The sequence below is a fragment of the Xenopus laevis genome, chromosome 4L (assembly GCF_017654675.1).
Source record: "Xenopus laevis strain J_2021 chromosome 4L, Xenopus_laevis_v10.1, whole genome shotgun sequence".
In the NCBI taxonomy this organism is placed as follows: domain Eukaryota; kingdom Metazoa; phylum Chordata; class Amphibia; order Anura; family Pipidae; genus Xenopus; species Xenopus laevis.
This window is the reverse complement of record NC_054377.1, coordinates 58,270,270-58,291,764: the sequence shown is the minus strand read 5'-3', so window position 1 is coordinate 58,291,764 and position 21,495 is coordinate 58,270,270. Positions and strand designations below refer to the sequence as shown.

The 21,495-nt window shown below is 39.5% G+C and overlaps 1 pseudogene; it reads left to right on the top strand.

Annotated features, from left to right (window-relative positions):
* The first annotated feature begins 8,355 nt into the window (after window positions 1-8,355).
* LOC108713646 lies at window positions 8,356-18,465 on the top strand (annotated as a pseudogene).
* The last annotated feature ends 3,030 nt before the right edge of the window (window positions 18,466-21,495 follow it).

Sequence of the window (21,495 nt, the reverse complement as noted above, 5' to 3'; positions counted from 1 at the left end):
TACCTTCAAAGTTGCGCCAGCATTGCCTTTGCCGCAGTTTGCTAGGCTTAGATTCGCCAGGGCTGCGCAAATTCACGAAGATCCAAAGTTGCGCACAAGTTACCAATAGGGTTGCCACCATGCTGGTATTTTAGTAAAAATGATACTTGATGCCAATGTTATTAATAGGAAAAAACAGCAAGAATATAGGAAGGCCGGTATTTTTTCCAGAAAAGGTGGCAACCCTAGTTACCGATCGTTTGCGAAGTTGCGCTGGCAATGTTACGATTAGGGTTGCCACCTTTTCTGGAAAAAAATACCGGCCTTCCTATATATTTATCTTTTTTCCGTATTAATAACATTGGGATCAACCCATCAGGTGGCGACTCTAGTTACGATCAACGGTTCGAAGTTACGCTAGCGATGCCTAATTTGCATACGGCGCTAAGTTAAAGTACAATGGACGTATATGTAGCAGCAAATACATTACACTACACAAGCCTGGGAAAGCTTCATAACATAAAATACAGTTGTTATTTTGCCCTATACATGTGCCCACTGTATAGTTTAGGTGCCATATGTTAGGAAATGTAGGGAGGAAGTACCCCAAAAAAATTTACGATCTTTTTCAGCCCACCCCTTAAAAAAGTAAAATACGCCAGAGTTTTTTTTTAACCAAATGCTATCTACTCTATTGCACTTCGCCTGGTCTGAGGTGGCGAAGTAAAGTCTGTCGCAAGAGGTAACGTTCACGAAAATCCGCAACTTAGTGAATTAGCCTAGTTGCGTCCCTTCGCCTGAACACAACTTCGTCTGGCGTAAGGGTGCAAAGTAGCGCTACAGTAGGTTCACTTCACTAGCAAATTTACGCCAGCAAACGTTAGTAAATCGGCGAAGTGGCAAACCGACGTAACGCTGGTAAATTTTCGCTAGTGTTAGCCATTTTGCCCTTTAGTAAATTTGCCCCTGTGTGTGTAGTAAGTATTTGTTTATTAAGTCAGCTCTTAACCTTAGCAGAGATGTCTACTAGCCCCCCAGTCATTAGGGTAATAAGGTTCCAATCCTGGATTTAAAACAAAAATGCATTTCACTGTAATGGTGACAAAAAAATAAAGCCTCAAAAAATACCAAGGATGTATTATTATCACCCTAGTGCATTGGTCTCCTCCAACCAGTGGCTTCTGAACAACATGCTGCTCTTCAACCCCTTGGATGTTGCTCTCAGTGGTCTCAAAGCAGCTGCTTACTCTTGAATTCCTGGCTTGGAGGCAAGTTTTGGTTTGGAGTTACAGGTAGGGTTGCCATCAGGCTGTTAAAAATGATGGTTGATCCCAATGTTATTAATAGGGAAAAAAGGTAAATATATAGGAAGGCCGGTATTTATATCCAGAAAAGATGGCAACCCAAGTTACAGGAGAGCAAGAGTAGTAGATAGAAGATGGTTTTCGTGTTTTATTATTTGTGTTTTATTATTGGCAATTGCTTCTTGCTGCCATTCAGCCTTTAAAGGGGTTGTGCACCTTTAAGTTAAATTTTAGTAAAGCATCAAAACGACTCAGTGTACGCTGATAGGTTTATTCTGTCCCCGCCAGCACACAAAAGTTTAGCATGCAGGATCGAAATTTCCAAAGTGATGGAACAGCGCTCAAGGAAAGACAGCAAGAAAAATTATATGTATATAGTGCAGTATTTTTTACTTTCTCTGTAACACACAACTTTTTGTGCTCCCCTTTCATTAATTACTGACAATTAAAAAATGTAAAATATATAAAATATATTTAAAATATTTTTTCTTTCACCCGTGTCTTTTTTGTGAATGTTGTATTATAAGGCCTGTATTATAAGGCCTATTATAAGGGTCTGAACTTTCTGTTTGGTTTTTGGACTTGAGAAACCCGAACAATAATCTGGCCATTTTCAATACTAAGATACTGACCGTAACATGGCTTAGTTATTATCAAGTGCAGTTAATTTCTTATTACAGAAACAAAAAAAGCAAACACAAAAATAAAAAATAGTTTTTCTAAATTAGCATTGATGTATTTCAGTGCTTTCTGGATAACTAGTTACTGTATAACTGATCCCATACCTGTAATTAAAGGATTGGGTTTACTCATCATGAAGAATATATATAGAAATAGGGTTGCTATCATGTGTTTTTCAATTGAAAATCTACATTTTTCAAAGGTCTGTCCATTCAAAACTTTCTGTCTAGTTCAAAACTTTGAGAAAACTGGACATAACTCCACCAACATCACTGTACCAACTTTTGATGTCATCATACCCACCCCAACATCACTTTCCCACCCCCCAATGTTATCTTCCCCGTCCCCTTTGTTCGGGTTTAGCCGCCGGTAAAAGTGGTAACCCTATGCAGGAGGCAAGTATTGGCTTTTGAAACAACTCATCTGCCATTAGCCTTATGCGCCTTGCTGCCATTCAGCCTTTAAAGGGGTTCTGAATATTTAAGTTAGATGTAAAGTATGATGTAAAGAGTGATATTCAGAGACAATTTGCAATTGGTTTTCATTTTTTATTATTTGTGGTTTTCGAGTTATTGGCTTTTTATTCAGGAGCTCTCCAGTTTGCAATCTGGTCACTAGGGTCTAAATTACCCTAGCGACCATGCATTGATTTGAATAAGAGACTGCAATATGAAAAGGAAAGGGACTGGGTAGAAAGATGAGTAATAAAAATGAGCAATAATAATAAATGTGTAGCCTTACAGAGCAATTTTTAAGTGGGGTCAGTGACCCCTATTTGAAAATTGAAAGGAGTCAGAAAAAAGGCAAGTAATTAAAAAAACTATAAAAAATAAATAACGAAGTTTAGAAATGGCCATTTTATAACATACTTGGGGGCACATTTACTTAGCTCAAGTGAAGGAGTAGAATAAAAAATAATTTGAATTTCGAAGTATTTTTTTGTCGACTTTGACCATCGAATTGGCTACTTCGACCTTCGACTACGACTTCGAATCGAACTAAAATTCGTTCCACTATTCGACCATTCGATAGTCGAAGTACTGTCTCTTTAAAAAAAACTTCGACCACCTACTTCGCCACCTAAAACCTAGCGAGCACCAATGTTACTATGGCAAGGCCCCCATAGGCTTTCCTAGCTTTTTTTGATCAAAGGAAAATCGATCGATTAATGGATTAAAATCCTTCGAATCGTTTGATTTTTTCCTTAGATCGTTCGAACGATGGAAATCCGGTAAATCCTTCGACTTCGTTATTCAAAGTCGAAGGATTTGACTTCGACGGTCGAATATCGAGGGTTAATTAATTGCATGACTGAACTGATGATTGTTGGAAATAGGCACAAATGTTAGGCACCCCAAATGATTATATTTGCATACCCGATACCCCTGGGCCAGTTCTCCTATTAGCTGAAAACTGCACCAGCCCAGGCAATTTCACTCTACCGTGCATGTGTCTGCCTCGGCAACAGAAGAAAAAAAGAGACAGATACTCCATGGTACTAGCACAGAAATATCTGGGGCTGGTGCATTTGGCATCCTCCAGTGATTTTAACTTTCCCTCACTTTTAAGTGCGTGGTTACGCAAGCATACATGTGATTATATTTCAGAATTAAGTAAATAAGAAGCAAATACTTCTCAAATTACTATGCACAATAACAACCCATTTAAATGATCATTTAAAGAAGAGAATAAACAGATCATAGCTGCTCCTTATGTACTAACTAGACCATCCAGTTTGGTCATTTTGGGGCTAACTAGTAGACATTTGTGGCAAAATGAACTGAAGTGTAGTAAACTGAAATTGGCACAAAGAATATTATTAGAGTGAAATTGAATTTAAAAGAACATCCCATTTACAAAAGCCTTAATCAGCTAATTGCGAATGTGTTGTTAACTAACAAAAATGCTGTATTTTGGCTAAAACAGGCCTTCCAAGCTATTGAACAGTAGAACATAGGTCACTCTCGACTATCTCCCCCAGATTGGCCTTTGCTAACTGGAAGAGGAAGGTGAGTTGCTACAGCTCACTTGCCGTTATGTAAAAATGAAGTTAGTAGGGTTGCCACCCGGCCGGTATTTTACCGGCCTAGCCAGTAAAATAACTGCCGGGGCCGGTATTACAAATTTACCGGCAATGTAGCTGCCGGTAAATTTGTAATACGATTAAAAAGAGCCCTCGGCCTGCCCCCAATCCCCTGGAACTTAGCTTTTCTTTTCCTTCTTGTAACGTCCGTGGCGTGGCCCCGCCCTCTTTGGCATCACGGCCCGCCCATTTTGACATCACAGCCCGTCCCTTTGTGTCCCCGCCCCCCACCAGCCGGTAAAGAAGTTTAAAAAAAGGTGGCAACCCTAGAAGTTAGAGGCTTCCAAAGGTTCTTGCAAGCAAAACAGAACTGGTTTTATATGTCCAATACAATCCACAGGGACAGGTTATGCTCACAGATAAAATTAGGTAGTATTTGTAAGATAATGATGTCAGATAATGTCATAGGTGGAATAGGGTTCTGTGACACCACTGGGAAGACACTGTGCTTGGTAAGTTTTGCACTCAAACCATTATCAATTTATTTAAGACAGTAGGACTGGCCAGATATGGGATGACTTTGACGTAGTTGGCCAGCTTAAATATATTGCAATATATGGACAAACAATCCCTGTGTTGCTTAAAGGGTAAAGCATTTCAGTAGCAGTATGCACAAAATGTCTCTGTCTTAAATATATTGATAATGGGTTGAGTGCAGAGGACTCTTGTATTTGACTATATCTATTTTGTGGTCACAGCCTCATTGCACCCCCGCCTAATGGTTTTAAAAATTTGTGGTGGGCACAACTTTCCCTTGTTTATCTTTTCTTAACTATCTTATGTTCCTAGAACATGCTATAATAAATGTTAGTCCCGTAGCTGACTTTACCTCATTTAAGGAACCCTGTTCCCTGACTTTCGCTAGAAGGGTTGTCCCTCTAGAGCTGAATTCTTTTCTGAGCCTTGTTAATCGGCTCCCCAGACACATGACAATCTCTCCATATATCTCCATCTGGGTTAGCAGAGGAAGTGCCACCCCTTTTCCAGTCACTATATTGATGTGTGACAGGATCACTTCTGTCTGTATCAAAGACCCATTTTGTGTTTTGCTTTGATAGTGGTTGTCAGTTAAATAACAATGAAAGTGTCACACTTTAAAATCTAAATTAGAAAAATATTTTCTTTCCTTAGGTGCCTAGCCAGAAGAGAATTTTGCTGAACACATTTGTAAGACATGGCTACGGGTATTTATAATATAACCACATTGGGATAGTTTGTTTTTTTTGCTTTGATATTGGTTGTCAGTTAAACAGCAAAGTCTCACACTTTAAAATCTAAAAAAGGAAATTATTTGCATTCCTTAAGCATGCTTATACCCAGCCCAGAATGTTTTTTCCCCACAACTCATCACTTTTCTTTAAACAATTCCGGTATCCTTGGGCCCACCAGAAATCACTGCAGAGTGTTGCAGTTAGTCAGAAACTGTTTTTTTATTTGTAAATGGCATGGAATCTGTATCCCAATCATTTTTGGTATGGGAGAAATACATGCAAGTGCTTTATTTACAGCATTTTTATACAAGTTTGCGTTGGTTTAGTTGTCTAACACCGTACAAACTAAATGTGGCAATAACCAGACCACTAAAAGATGCAGACTCAGCCCTTTCACATTGAGTCAGCAGACTAGCCACTGCCAGTGCATATCACATCAACTTGAAAACACAGGGGCTTTCTAATGTATGCAAGTTGCAGGGCTGCACTGATTGAATTTAAAATAATCTGCAGTCAGTACATCCCTTCTAGCTGGATAATCAATGCATGGCTGCATTTACAAGTGATCTAGTAACGTCATTTTAGGGCTTGTTCACCTTCAAATTAACTTTTAGTATGACATGGAGAGTTCTATTCTGAGACCATTTGCAATCAGTTTTCATTTTTATTATTTGTGGTCTTTGAGTTGTTTTAGATTTTTTTTAATAACTCTTTATTTGTGAGGTATAAGCATGTATCAACAAATGAATACAATCACAAAGATACATAAAGCAAATGAAAGGTACAGAAATAACCTAATTAAAATCAAATCAAATGAATTCGGTGCGTAGTTTGATCACATTTACATTATGAGCATTATCATTCCTATAGTCTACTGAGAATTTTTTCCCATGGAGTTATTTAGCTTTTTATTCAGCAGCTCTCCAGTTTTCAGTTTCAGAAATCTGGTTGCTAGGGTCCTACTTACCCTAGCAACCATGAATTGACCTCAATATGAGACTGGAATAGGAGAGGACCTGAATAGAAAGATGAGTAACAAAAAGTAGCAATAACGATACATTTGTAGCTTTACAGAACATTTGTTTGTAGATGGGGTCAGTGAAATATGAAAGCTGGAAAGAGTAGAAAGAAGGCAAATCATTTATTAAAAAAATGAAGACCAATTGAAAAGTTGCTTAGAATTAGCCATTCTATAACATACTTAAACGTGAACCACCCCTTTAATATGGTAAGAACTGCAAACTGTTTTGGACAGAACTTATCATTAATAAAATGCGCAAAGTATGCTGTTTGTCACCTAGGGTTGCCACCTGTCCGGTTTTGACCTGGACTGCCCGGTATTTTGAGGGGCTGCCCGGGTCTATACTTCCTGCCCGGTTTTCCAAGTAAGGAAAACCGGGCGGCATTCCCTTGATTGCCTTTGTATGCAGAACAGCACCAGACTGTGAAACTTTATATTTAAAAAGCCTTTATTTCAGCTTTGGGCATCACCACAACGTTTCAGGCCATGCGGCCTTTTGTCAAGCTTACTGACACTCCATTAATCGTGCAATTTACACTCTCCAACACCATCTAGTGGTCATTTACAAATTGGAACTATAATTCTCATAACAATCAGAGTAGTGTAACAATACAAAACGAACACAATGTCCATATAAATATTATAAGTAGGGGCATTTTATTGAGTGTGCACATAGGGTAAACCAACTAAAATTTCAGATAGTTGAGACTATGGAAACTAAACAACGCAGAGGTAATAAATTAAAGGAATTGTTGTATAGAGAGGCATTCTGGATCCGCAAATTGGAGACCTTGGAGCCATGGGGTCTCAATAAAGAATATGACTTGAGCCCTATTTTTAGATAATTATATTTACCTCATTTGTTCATTTCAAAAAAACAATAACCTGTATTTTATTATAGAAATGTTTTTTTAATGTGTTTTTATTCACTTATGTTTTACAGATGTTTGTTATATACACATGCTGTCGAATATTCACCCTTAGGTTTGAGCACCTACTTATAATATTTATATTGACATTGTGTTCGTTTTGTATTGTTACACTACTCTGATTGTTATGAGAGTTATAGTACCATTTTGTAAATAGTTCCATTTTGTAAAATGCACGATTAATGGAGTGTCAGTAAGCTTGACAAAAGGCCGCATGGCATGAAACGTTGCGGTGATGCCCAAAGCTGAAATAAAGGCTTTTTAAATATAAAGTTTCACAGTCTGGTGCTGTTCTGCATACAAAGGTTGTCGTGATATCAGTGGAAAGTGGCCACTGAGGAACGTGCACCAAGTCTCTATAGGAGAGATAATCGATGTGCTGACTGCTTTTCCAAGATTCGGCATTCCCTTGATTGAGACGGCGATCGGCCAATCGCTGATCGCACCGTCATAGCCCCACCCACTGATGTCACAGGTCCGCCCACTGATGCCATAGCCCGCCCACTGGCATCACATGTCCGCCCACTGACGTCACAGACACGCCCGCTGACGTCACGGACCAGCCCCCCCACCCGGTCTCAGCCAGACATAAAGGTGGCAACCCTATTTTCGCCTATAGCAGGTAGCCTTTATTTATCATATGAAAGCAGGCTGCTATGGTAGACGATACCAGGGCAACGTTTCTGTTACATTATTACATTCTCCAGGTATATTGGGATTCCAACATACAAGTTCGCAAGTTACTTTATACACATCAGGAGAAGGCGGGGCTTGTAAACATTTCCGGCGTGTTCTAAGGTCTTCCGGGTGATGGCATACGTTGCCATAGCTACCTTGCTGATGGAGACAAGTGCGCGCGAATGTTCTTTGAGTTCCTTCCAGTGTGGTTTTGTCTTAAAGAGAAGTCGGGAGTTTGTGCCATTGGCTTGTACTCAGGGGAACTGGGGATTATAGAGGAAATATATTGCACATATAGAAGCTTCTTCGTGTTCTTGTTTATGCTTGTCTCTGTAGTGGAAATAAGAAACTAAACGTGGAGATCTACAGTCAGCAACTCAAAGCTGTATAAAGGGACCATAACAGCTCTTGCTTTAAATAGGCATAAGATTTTTAGAGCTTATTCTGCCCCTGCCTCAGCAAATTCACCATGGCTCTGTATGAAGTTTACTCTCACACTGCCCTCCTTAGATACATAACTAGTATCTGTTCCAAAGCCACACTCTTTCTGCTAATAGTCCTGGCACTGACCTACATCCCTCCGTTACTGGTTGCTTTTTGCAGCTATGGTACTTTTTTGATTTCTTGCTGAACCCTTTTCCTGCAGACACTGTACTTCATTTTCTCTTTCATTTCATGTCTCTACAGGGTTCTGGTTAAAGCAAAGTACCTACAAAGAACAGGCCAAAATTCGCTTCCAAGACAACATCTTGTTAGTTGCTTCGAGTAGCACCACTAGGGATTACCTGACTTGGAGCACATATCCAGGGTTTAATAACTTAGTAGGAGACAAACTTAGATTACCCCAGATATCCGTAAGTCTCATTCTTCAACCCCAAGTTAGTTAATTCATTTCTCAGCAACATTACATGATTGGCAATAACTAGTGTATTTATTATCACTGGGGTACTATTTAAAAACAGATTTGGAAGGTTGACTACCCCTATAATTTACAATTTAACTATGACTGTTTTTTTATGCATGCCTATGCCATACACTTCCACAGGGTTCTCTTAAAATGCTTCAGTCAAGCATAAAACTGTTCATAAACAATAAAGCACTTCCCAAGAATATACAATTGGCATAATTAACTACATTAGCATGCTAAAAAATGTCAGGATAACACTAAAACTATAAAAAGGAGGATTTATTAAGACCCTCATTTAGGCCTTGTACCAATTTGGGGGTACATAGGCCAGTCTGCAATAAATGACTTTGCTAGATTGTATTCAGTTCAAATGCAAGCAGACGACTCCAGTTGTTTCTTCTGTTTGTTTTAACTTGTAATATGTCAAAAACAAGTACAACATTTTGCTTGGTTTGAAGTAAGATTTATTTGACATATATAAAAATTACATCTGCTTAGTCCAATATTAATCCACACGCCCTATGGCAGTTAGAAGCCTCAGCAGCCCAAGGACCAATAAAATGTGTAATGTCTCAGGCATTTAGGATAGGGAAAATAAAAATCTGAAATATTGAGAGGACCATCCAGATGCATAATATACACAGTAATATTTGCACTTTTCCCCATGACCTGCAAGGTAAGTGTTATGTATGATGTGCATGTCACATTGTTGCATAATTGCACTTCTAATATGTTTGTACAGCATACTTACGTGTACTTTTGTGCAATATGAGCTTTCATATCTGATATAGTAAAGGTCCCTGTTTATATTTTTGGTTTCATAATCAATTATTAACCAGCTGCAATGGTCCCTTTCTTAGGGCTCTTACTGACGAGCGTTTTTACCTGCGCTCCCCTGCGTTCCGTTTTTCTGCATTCAGCCGCAGGGGAGCGCAGGAATAGATGCATTACATTTTTTCCAATGGGGCTGTACTCACGCAGGCGCGTGTTGGCGCCAAACGCAGGAAAAATGCAGCATGTTGCGTCTCAACCTGCGTTCGGCGCCTACACGCGCCTGTGTGAGTACAGCCCCATTGGAAAAAATGTTATGCGTGTATTCCTGCACTCCCCTGCGGCTGAACGCAGAAAAACGGAACGCAGGGGAGCGCAGGTAAAAACGCTCGTCAGTAAGAGCCCATAGTGGTGTCTCATGCATCATTAGGTTGTGCTTACATAGAACATAGAACCTCTGATATGGGAAGGGTTGTGCTTTATGTTTATGTAAGGCCTATTACTATGCTCTTACATGCCACCGTCACACCACTGCTGTACTCACACAGGCGCGTGTAGGCGCCGAACGCAGGTTGAGACGCAACATGCTGCATTTTTCCTGCGTTTGGCGCCAACACGCGCCTGCGTGAGTACAGCCCCATTGGAAAAAATGTAATGCATCTATTCCTGCGCTCCCCTGCGGCTGAATGCAGAAAAACGGAACGCAGGGGAGCGCAGGTAAAAACGCTGGTCAGTAAGAGCCCATAGTGGTGTCTCATGCATCATTTGGTTGTGCTTACATAGAACATAGAACCTCTGATATGGGAAGGGTTGTGCTTTATGTTTATGTAAGGCCTATTACTATGCTCTTACATGCCACCGTCACACCACTGCTTTAACCAGTAAAGTGAAAAACTCATTCACTGAATACTTAAGTAAACAGGATATTTAGGTTTTTTATCAAAAATTATTTTCTAATAATCAATATTGTATTAAAAAAAAACTTTTCTGTTTTGGTGCTTTGAAATGGAAAAATCACTGAACATAAAATTAGTTGGTAATTGGTTACATGATGGTGTTTATTTACAGGCAAGAGAGGAAGACAAAAATCAGGATGGTAAAATGGATGTATTGAACTTCCAGCTGTAGTTTCGCACATATTCTAGCACCCACGCGACATTTCAGGAAATACTCCTTCCCCTTTTCAAGCATTTTTATTGTGCAGCAGCGCCAAAGACTCCATGATTGAATTCAAATCACCTCCATGTAGGGCGGAAGAGACATAGCCGATCACTGTGATGATGCGTCCTCCTAATAGGGATGGGTCTGCACGTCAGCGGACACATCTCCCCACCTCCTGGTTGATATCAAAAACACATAGCTACAAACCAGTCTCATGAATAGTTAATATCAAGAGCATTTCTCACTACACACAACTAACTCAGCCAGGCTGAGTTAGTTATGTGTATTGAGAAATGTTCTTGATATTTAGCCAACATTTACAACACAATGCAATAGTGATTGTAAAAATGATGCCATTAAGATTTTATATCATAGTCTATTTACATGAATTTAGCTTGTAAATTGTTTGTACATAGGATCATAAAGTGTAAATGTTAAAGGAGTTGTTCAACAACTAGTTGTTTCAGATAGATCACCAGAAATAACAACTTTTTCCAATTACTTTATATTTTCTATGTATCACCGTTTTTCTAACATTGCAAAGTGTCCTAATATTCCTAAAGTGTCATTTTTTTCCTTCTAAAGCAGCTCGGGGGGGGGGTCGCTGACCCTGTAAACTGTTATAAATTGATAAATTGAGCTGATACATTTCTTATCTTTGTCCCTGCTGAGCAGAATCCCTGAGTTTCATTACAGGCAGCTGTTAGAATTGATACAATTGTTGCAAATACTCCAGAGATGCTGCTGAGAAATGTATCAACTAAATGTTGCAAAATTGTAACAGTTTAGAGTCTGCGCCTGAATTACGGAGCTGCCAGACTCAAACACCAGAGACAGGGACATTCAACTTTAAACTTGGATTTTGGAAAAACAGTAAAAAATAAATAATGGAAAGTAATTGAAAAAAGTCTTTATTTGTGGGGAACAATCTGTAAACAACTGAACTGAAAAAAGTGTTTGGAAGGGGAACAACCCCTTTAAAGAAAAAAAAAAAGCAGCCAGGAAAGTTGAAGGATGAAGGCCTGACGTCTTGATTCATATCTTAAAATAATAAAATCGTTTAAAAGGCAGCTCAAATATGTGATATTGGAGATATCAGTGTAGTAAACCTTACACTCCCTATCACTGGATAAATAGCACAAATGACAATGAAATTGAATCAACCAATAATATTGGCATGTTGTCAGCTATTACATCCAGGATAGTATCTATTTTGACAGTCTATTCATGCCAAGAAACCAATTTCTCCTTCAACAAGGTAGTTGGTCATATATTAGTAGTCAGAAATGTGTCTGGTTTAGACAAGGATATTATGCTACATATGTTGCTGGGCAAATAATTGATTTCTATGTGCTTTTCACATAGGCTTGAAATTACAGTTGGACAGATCAGGCAAAGATACATAGGCCAGCATGCCCTGGGCTCTGGAAAAGGGATGGGTTGAGATTATGTTACTGTACTGTTATGTTAAAGAGGTTGTTCACCTTTAAATGAACTGGGAGTATGATGCAGAGAGTGATATTCTGAGACAATTTGCAATTGGTTTTCATTTTTTATTATTTGTGTTTTTTGCATTTTTCAGCTTTTTGTTTAAAGGAGAAGGAAAGGAAAAGGAAACCCTTTCGGTGCAAAACCCCTCCACCCCGTAGGCCCCCCTCCCTCCTCTCCCCATGTTAAAGGAGAAGGAAACCCTTTCGGCGCAAAACCCCTCCCCCCCTCGTAGGCCCTCCTCTCCCCCAGTGGAGTTTGCAGGCACCATCTTCACCCGTGCGGTCTTCATCCTGGATTCCCTGGCGTTTGGTGGCGCATGCGCAGTAGGGGCATTTGCCAGTTGGAATCTACTGCGCATGTGCCAAAAGTCACGAAGTTGCCGAAAAAAGAAATCTGAAAACTTTGTGACTTTCGGCGCATGTGCAGTAGAGCTGAACCGGCAAATGCTCCTACTGCCGGGGAATCCAGGAAGAAGACTGCATGGGAGAAGATGGCGCCTGCGAACTCCGCGGGAGAGGACCTGCGCCGAGGTGTAAGTAGCAATTTAGGGGCATTTGCCCAGGGGGAAGTAGGCCAGGGGGGGAGGAGGGAGGGGGGCCTAAGAGGTGGGAGGGGTTTTGCACAGAAAGGGTTCCCTCCAGTTTGCAATTTCAGCACTCTGGTTGCTAGCGTCCGAATTACCCTAGCAACCATACATTGATTTGAATGAGAGACTGGAATGTGAATTGGAAAGGGCCTGAATAGAAAGGTAAGTGATAAAAATTAGCAATAACAATAAATGGTTAGCCTTACAGAGCATTTGTTTTTTTAGAAGGGGTCATTGACCCCCATTTGAAAGCTGGAAAGAGTCTGAAGAAGAAGGCAAATAATTCAATTACTATAAAAAAAATAATGAAGACCATTTTAAAAGTTGCTTAGAATTAGCCATTCTATAACACACTAAAAGTTAACTTAAAAGTGAACCACCCCTTTAATGTTTGGTACATTTTTGCAGTAATGTAATAGGGGAAGAGAGTGGGCTACCTATTGATCAACTTGTCCCCTCATTATCAGGCGTATACACATGGAGAATGTAGTGGGAAAAATCAGGAATAGTGCACATATTAATAGAGTAAGCCATAAATATTGTTACTTGGGCTGGGAGCCCCAGGCAGGTTAAATTACATCCCTGCATTTCTGCAAATTGTGGTTCTTTTTCAGAGGATGTCGACATTTATAATGCAGAGCATGGCCTTGATCCAGTATTCCTCTCCAATTCCTGGATCTCAGCTTTATATCAATGGAGATTTGAAATTGCAACAAAGGCAGCCTCTGAGTCACAGAGGCTTGGACACTACATACAACATTTCCCTTACTTTTATTATATGGATATGGTTTTGTTAGAATGAAGAGTTCATATACTGTAGATCAGGTGCAATTGCCAGTTTAATAAGGGGTGGAATGGAAAATTGGCATTAAGTTAGCACTTGTGAGAGAGCTCCCTTTAGCAAGCAGTAATTACAGGGGATATACATTTTACACACACACATATGCACCCCACAAATGACAAAAAGGGAGGGGTACTCATGTGGGCGGCAATGGGCTGCATATGTGGCACTTATTGTAATATGCCATTCTATGCTTGGCAATACACAGAATTGGACTTGACAGAGCTGGGTGAAAAAAGCAAGAGCAAGGTGATTTGTAGGCAACCCCCAAGAGCTTTGTACCCCCCTTTTTTTCTTTGTGCTTTCCAAATTTACTAAATGAGCCCTCATATCTTTTAGCAGCTAACAGACAGATGAATTGGTTGTCCTTTATATAGTGAATGGCACTAACATACGCTGATGTTTACAATTTTTCAATTACATGACAGGTATCTGGGATAAACCGAAGCAGCCCTTTTGCAAGTAGCTATGCACTCACACACATCATATCGTCTTACCAGGAAAGAAATGGTAATGTGGAAAAAGTTGAGCAAGACAAACAGTCATTTTGGTCTTTATTGCATTTATAGACTGTGATCTATCACTTGAAGGAGTTTGTATGCTCCTGATAAATAGACCATAGTGTGTGTGAATGCGCTGGGAACCTTAGAATGTAAGCACTGCAGGGGCTGGGACTGATGTGTACGTAAGACCTCTGTAAAGCACCGCAGGAATATGTCAGCACTATCTAAATAATGGATAATAATTAACAAGTCTATGATGTAGCAAGGACTGTATCTCTCCAGTCTTCTAATGAACTATTTAAAGCATTCATTTGGTATTATCGTGTGATTTGAGATCGGTCCAAAGTATGCCTACAGTTAACATTTCAAGTTTATGTTTAATATAATATCAGGAATTTGCTGTGCGATGTGTCTCCATCTAGAATATTGATTCCTGCTATATTGTGGAATCACTGGGAAACTCATTTAGTGAGTAGTAGTTGCGTCAGTGCTGCACACAAAAGATATGGAGGGGGGGGCAGCGGCAAAGGGAACACATTTTGGAAACCATGCACTGCTAATGTACTTTATGTATTACACAGATTGCAAATGTGTTTGTATAAAAACAAATTCACCGCATCTCATATTATACAAGGAGCTGGTACAGGTATGGGATCTGATATCTGTAAACCTGTTATCCAGAAGGCTCAGAAATATTTTTACTTTTTTTGACTGATTTCATTTTTCTCTCTAATAATACAGTTTTTAGTTACTGAAGCTAGCATAAACCTCCGCTGATGTCTTCTTTAAGGCCTGGCTTCTTTAAGGCATGGTACTTAAAGGAAAACTAAAGCTTAAAGGGATACTGTCATGGGAAAACATGTTTTTTTTTCCAAAACACATCAGTTAATAGCGCTGCTCCAGCAGAATTCTGCACTGAAATCTATTTTTCAAAAGAGCAAACAGATTTTTTTATGTTCAATTTTGAAATCTGACATGGGGCTAGACATATTGTCAGTTTTCCAGCTGCCCCCAGTCATGTGACTCTGATAAACTTCATCCACTCTTTACTGCTGTACTGCAAGTTGGAGTGATATCACCCCCAGCAGCCTAACAAAAGAATAACAATGGTACGCTAACCAGATAGCAGCTCCCTAAAGTTGGCCATAGATGTTGAGATTTTTAAAAGATCCGGTCCTCATCGTGAGACCACGATTTTCTCTGAATGATCGTACGATCATACGAATTGACTAAAAAGATCAATTTGCCAGGAAAACAAAGGGGAGCTGCCTGCTTGGCCCTGCAAACATAGATAGATTGCACTGGGACCGACAAAGATTTTTTGACCTGGCCGATCAATTTCCTGACAGATGTTGGCCGAAAAATCATAAGATGTACGATCGTTCGAATCCCACTAACCGCACGATAATTTCGAAGGATTGGTCGGACTTCCCTATAATCGGTCATTCGGCAAGAAGAATTGTCGCGTCTATGGGGAGCTTAACACAAGATAACAGCTGCCTGGTAGATCTAAGAACAACACTCAGTAGTAAAAGCCAAGTCCCACTGAGACTGATTCAGTTACATTAAGTAGGAGAGATAACAGCCTGCCAGAAAGCAGTTCCATTCTAAAGTGCAGGCACAAGTCACATGACTGGGGGCAGCTGGGAAACTGACAATATGTGTAGCCCCATGTCAGATTTCAAAATTAAATATAAAAAAATCTGTTTGCTCTTTTGAGGATTGGATTTCATTGCAGAAGTCTGCTGGAGTAGCACTATTAACTGATGCGTTTTGAAAAAAAACATGTTTTCCCATGACAGTATCCCTAAAGAAGTAGCTAAAAATGTTGCAAACTATGTTTTGAGCTTCTGTACCAGCCCAAAGTAACCACAGCCCTTTAGCAGTAAAGATCCGTGTCTCCAAAGATGCCCCAGTAGCTCGCCATTGTCATCACTTACTGAGTTTAGGGACCGACTCACAATATACAGTACACATAGGGGAAAATTTACTAACTGTGGATGTGAGAATGAATTGCTGTGAAATATTTTAAAATATGTTTTAAATTTGTCCTAACCCACTGGGCATTAGAAGCACTAAGGTACATGCTGATCCAGTCTCAGCTGACAATGTAAGCTATAGGTCATAGTTTTAGTGTAATAATGCATGTATACAGGAGTATCTGGTAGAGTAAGTATTTATACACTGTGTGTGTATAATTTTGTATCGTTTCATATTCTAACGTGTGTGTAGTGTCGGCATACAGGCCTGTCCAACCAATATCTGCCCAAAAATGTCAATTGGGTAGGTTTGAATTTGTTGGATCAGCCTAATACTGCCCACCTTGCCAAATGAGCAGCTTTTTACATGTATGGCCATCTTTAGGTAATATACAGGTATGGGACCTATTATCCAGAATGGGACCTGGGGCTTTCTGGATAAGGGGCCTTTTTGTAATTTGGATCACCATATTTTGAGTCTACTAAAAATTTAAACATTAAATAAACCTAATACAAGTATGGGATCTGTTATTCAGAATGCTTGGGACCTGGTGCTTTCCAGATAAACGGATCTTTCCATAATTTGGATCTTCATAACTTAAGTCTACTAGAAAATCATTTAATTATTAAATGAACCCAATAGTCTGACTTTACCTCCAATAAGGATTACTTAAGGATTACTGTTTTATTATTACAGAGAAAAAGAAAATAATTTTTTAAAATTTTGATTATTTGGATAAAATGGAGTCTACGGGAAACAGCCTTTCCATAATTTGGAACTTTCTGGATAACGGGTTTCCGGATAATGAGTTCCATACCTGTATGGTTTTTCAATATATTTTATTTGTACAAGGTACTGTTTTATTATGACAGAGAAAAGGAATTTTTAAAAAATGTGAAATATTTGATTAAAATAGAGTCTATTGGGCAGATTCCCTAAAGGGTGAAGTGGCTAACGCTAGCGTCAATTCTCTAGCGTTACTGCCTGCAGGGACTTTGCCGATTTACTAATGGGCACATGCATCACTTCGCTAGCGAAAGTGATAGACGCTAGCGTTGCTTTGCACTATGACTCCAGGTGAATTTTCGCTCTGGCGAAAATAACATTACCTCATTCGCCAGACTTGCATTCGCCAGCTCAGACCAGGTGAAGTGCAATGGAGTGCATAGATGTTCTTCAATTTTTAGTGCAAAAAGTCCCAAAAAACGCTAGCGTCTTTTCCTTTTTTCAGAGTGATAGCCTGCAAAGGTCCGTAAATTTTTTTTGGGGTAACCGGCTTCCCCCCTCCATTTTTAACATATGGAACATAAACTATAGACTGGGCTCATGATGGCAATATAACAACTCTATTGGGTAATCATAAATAGAAAATTGCAATTTTAAAAAATAAAGGCCACCCCCTGGAATCCTACGATTCACTGTGCACACAAACAAAGCATACAGTTAGGTCACACGAGCAAATTACTGGACAAAGATCTGTATTTTGCTTCCTGTTAGAGTTGTAGTATTTCTGGTCAGGTGATCTCTGAGGCAGCACACAGACCATCACGAAATGGAGACTCAAGGCAAGAGATGTAAAAGGGAAAGATTTACTTAAATATATATATTCCAGTTTGATAAGATTCTTTAATATGCCACTTAATTTGATATAAACTATCTGTTGCTTAAGTATTCATTTTGGGGGTATAGTACAATTTTTTTTATATATTATTATATTACCTTAAAGTATTACTATGTCGTGTGTATTTGTTTCCTTATGTTCTCTGGTTGCAGTGACCACAGTCCTGAATGCCACAAGCCCCCTGTGGATTGTTGGAAGATCTGCTACTGATCCATTTGTAATAAATGCTCTTATCCGCTATCCTGTGGAATCAATATAATATCATTTAGCTCTTGTTCAAATCTGACAAGTATAATTCTATGTGCATATGCACCATTTCTAGTGTATTTTTTTCCAGGCTACAAGTATAGTGTTCACATGTACAGTTTTATCATTCTATTTTTTTTTTTTAATAAATATGATTGTTATTTCTGGTGCTTGGGATTTTCCTGCTATCTATTTCCTGAGATTTTGTTCAGTGTTTGTTCAATTACAGTGCCACATGTTTCTTTTGAAGATTCCTTAACATTCTCCGCATAAGTGCCTGGATTCTGGGAAATGCTGAAATACAGTATGCATGGATTCAATATGTCAGCATCCTTCTAATTTTCCTTTGGGTATTTGAGAGAGTTAAAATTTTTGTTTTTCAAAATCAAGTGCTGACTACAATAACAGGCCCAATACCATCATTGTATAAAAGTCACCAAAGCTGATAACCAACCCCATGTGATATAAACTAGATCATCCATTTGAGGCCTTACGACTGCTGCAAAAACATTTGTTCTGAGAATCTAATAAGAAGGCAGATCCAACATTATTCAGGGTGTTTTTCAGGAGCATGAAAGGAAACTTTCTTTCTATATTGTATTTGTTACAGCAGTAATATCAGATATTTGGCCATCAAATTGCTGATAAACCCCAACATCCACAAAACAAACAAATAATCCTGATCAAAGAGTTGAGGCTGCATCCCTCCAGCTCTTGTTGTACTACAACAGCCCTACATAATACTTTTTAATGCTCTTACATTTTCAAAAATGAACCAAAATGTATAATGAAAAGTAGCCTGCACTAAAGCACACGCGGCACTTCGTTTTCCGAAGTTCCCTCACAAGGAAACTTCGGGTGACTTCGGAAAACAAAGTGCCGCGTGCGCTTTAGCGCAATCGACTTTTCATTATATCGGACGGGAAGACACGAGAAGGCAGTTCGGGGAGATTGTCGCCCAGAAGAAGAAGAGTCGATTAGTCGCCAGGCGACTAAATCTCCCAGAATCTGCTCATGTGGACTGACCCTAAAGGACCAGTAACGGCAAAGATTTTCTAAAAGAAATTTGTTAGTATGCTACGAAAAAAATATGCAACACATATTAAACTTATAATTGCTAAGTCTTTATTATGAAATTACTTACCGAAACTCCGCTTGCGCTCCTCTTCAGAAACATCGACAGGGTGACGATCCATCGTTCGTTGCTTGATTTCTCCTCCCTGGCTATCTCCTATAAGGAAGGCAGGGAGGAGAAATGGAGTGCCGCACGATGAATCTCCGATCACCTTTTCTGTAGAGGAGTGCAAGCAGAGTTATTTCTTAACAAAGACTTAGCGACTTTAAAGTTTAATATGTCTTGCTGTCTTTTTATCGTAGCATACTAACTAAAAATTTTTTTTGCTGTTACTGGGACTTTGGGACTGAATAGGCATATTGTATCTGAAAATGACATTTTTTCCAAAGAAGCTTTTTTAAAATTCTGCAACAAATGATGTTGTTTTTTTTCAAGCAAATGCAAATTATGATATGATTGTTTTGTTGCAACTGATCCTTATAACAAATCTTTCTTGTGGTTGTAAATCAGAACCAGAATTGTCAGCAAATCATTTTGTGTATCTTAGTAAAGGGAAATCAATTCCTATTCTCCTTTAAGAAAGTGCTTGACTACAACATGCTGTTATTGGCCCTTGGGGCTTTTCAATGAGGGCTTGCAAGGAGGAACTTAAATGTATGAATGACAGCAGGAACCATGGAGTTGTTGGCTTATCCCAAGTGACCACACTGGGTCAGAGTTTGCTTATAAAGTTCTGCCACTTCCTTTCATGTTTAGGTATGTAAAAAAAAAGAAGTGCAGAGCAGTGCAGGAGAGCATTGTTTCAGAAAGAGGAGTTGGCATGAGCTAAGAGAGATTGAAAGAAGCCCTACAAGTGATATCCTTCTCCATATGAGGAAGTGGAGTGTTTTTTTACAACAATATATTTTACTAATTTGGTGGGTTTACGTTAGTAATTTTGAGATTAAAAGTTAGTATTGCTATCAAAGAAAATAACTAGACAAAATACTGTCACTTTAAAGGGATTCTGTCATGATTTTCTGTCATGATTTTCATGATGTCGTTTTTATTTCTAAATTACACTGTTTACACTGCAAATAATTCACTCTACAATATAAATTTTCATTCCTGAACCAACAAGTGTATTTATTTGTGTGTAGGCAGCCATCTCAGGTCATTTTGCCTGGTCATGTGCTTTCAGAAAAAGCCAGTGCTGCACTAGGAAACTGCTTTATTGACAAGCTATTGTTTCTCCTACTCAATGTAACTGAATGTGTCGTAGAGGGAACCTGGATTTTACTGTTTTACTGTTCTTAGCCCGGCAGCTGTTAGGGAGCTGCTATCTGGTCACTTTCCCATTGTTCTGTTGTTAGGCTGCTGGGGGGAAGGGAGGGGTGATATCACTCAAACTTGCAGTAAGAGTGACTTAGTTTCCACACACAAAAATAGACAATGGGACACTAACTCAAAGAAACTTGTCTTAGACATATATAAAGCACTAGAAGCCACACTGGGAAACCCGTTGGAAAAAGCCAGGACCAAATGGGTGATAGATATTCCCTCCTAGTACAAAGATATGTGGGAAGAGGTTACAACGATCTCTACAGTTTCTTAATCTCCACTAGGGACAAACTGGTCCAGTTCAAAATTATTCATAGAACATTTATTACCCGCTATGGCTTAAAGCCATGGGTAGAAACCCTAGTGCAAGCTGCCCTAGATGTCAAGGCCCCAACGCAAACTTTTTTCACATGCTATGGGCATATCCAGTAATCTATAAGTACTGGACCAATTTGGTCAAATATGTAACAGATCAGGTACTTTTACCAGGAGCCCTAACCCCTGAGATCTGTCTAATAGGATTGGTGGATGACCTAGCCCCTCACACAGGCCCGGATTTGCGGCAAGGCCGCATAGGCCCGGGCCTAGGGCAGCAAAAAATAGGGGCGGCATGACGCCCAGCCGCATTATGGGGACGTGTGCGTCCCCATTCAATTACACCAGCTGCGCCGGCGTTTTTTTGCCGGCGCGCTGGGAAGGGGAAGTGTGGGTGGGCGCTAGGAACATGCCCCTCCTACAGTAAAGGCATGGATCACATTGGTGAATAGCAGACTCCCCATGATAAAACTTACATACATGGCTAGACAATGCCCCAAAAATTTTGAGGCAGTGTGGGGCCTTTGGCTTGAGGCCTGACCAGAGGCAGAACCTAATGGATGAGCCAATTCCCAGGTGCCTATAATGATATACTTTTCTGATACCAGATCAGCCCTCTACACTTCACAACTTTTCTACCAGGCTAAATATGTGGCTTTTCAATACCCACAATGTTACTACTAGGTGATCTGTATTACTGCTGTAGCTCAAACATGTCAAATGAAATATCCTGATTTGAATTAACTGTTTTGTTCTGTTTTGTTTGCTTTTAAAATGTACACATAAAAATCT